We start from the raw sequence: 1,165 nt of genomic DNA, 5'->3' as shown, positions 1-1,165 counted from the left end.
ATATAGTATTTATGATGTAGATTCCGAATATACGGTGAAAGTGTTTTGGAATGGGGGTGGGAGACAATTTTCGGAAATTCCAACAGAGTCCACTTAAATTCTTCTTAACTTCCAGGAAAATTAATATTTTTTCGTGAAATTTTCTACAAATATACCTTGATGTATGTACATTTCGAGCATGTAGGAATTTTGAAGGGAACAACTGCAGGTTAAGGGTACATGTGTCTGTGGAGTGCTCAGCCACTTGCACGTTAATTTCACGAGCAGGCTGTTCCGTTGATCGGATCAACTGGAACCCTCGACGTCGTAAGCGACGGAGTGCCAACAACAACCTGTTAGAGATGAACAGCGATCGAGCTTATCTAACTCAATTTCACCTTTGTATCCATATATAAAATTTCGTTGTCAGCACTATGGCTCAGAATTGCACAGATAAAGCAGTCCATATTACTATTAATATCAGTAGTATCTTGCTCACACTCTTCCAATACCTTGAGCATACCATTGACATTTGCACGTACACTCACACTCCCTCATACAAGAGCGCGTGAACAGCTATATCTTTCCTCTTTCACTTCCCAACTTAAAAGTAAATGTTGACTTCAATACGTCATGAAACTAAACGCAAAGAAAATGAAAAATCTTCACTTAAACTAACAAACGAACAACAATTGGCACCAATGCTGAACGATTGAAAAATACACATTAACGAAATAAATATTTTATACGGAAATTGCCGAAGAAATAGTTTCACTTTTCCGAGAAAGTGGGTTGAAATATTCACTACAAAAACCGACCAGCAACAATTTAACGAATTCTGTTTTAATAAGGTTCAAAAGTTCTCAACATTTATCGTAATATCATTTCAATAACATCCACGCATTCTCAACAAAACATAAAGTTTGTTCGTAAAAATCTCAACAGTTTTCATCATTCGTTTTTATGTAAACTGCTCACCTCCGACGCTAGAAATAACAGTCAGCTCATAAAATCAACAGTCATAGTAGTTGTAGTATACACAAATGGTGGTGTTCATACATGTACCAACCACACCCTCAATTCGTGTGTATTTTGCTTAATGGCTAATTCAGCGCTGCCGATAATTCACGCAACAATCAGAAAATCAATTATTTTATCAACAATGTTTTCTACTCGTAACAAAATT

Source organism: Octopus bimaculoides, chromosome 28, assembly GCF_001194135.2.
Source record: "Octopus bimaculoides isolate UCB-OBI-ISO-001 chromosome 28, ASM119413v2, whole genome shotgun sequence".
NCBI classification, from domain to species: domain Eukaryota; kingdom Metazoa; phylum Mollusca; class Cephalopoda; order Octopoda; family Octopodidae; genus Octopus; species Octopus bimaculoides.
The sequence above is the reverse complement of the archived record's forward strand: the minus strand, read 5'-3'. Positions refer to the sequence as shown.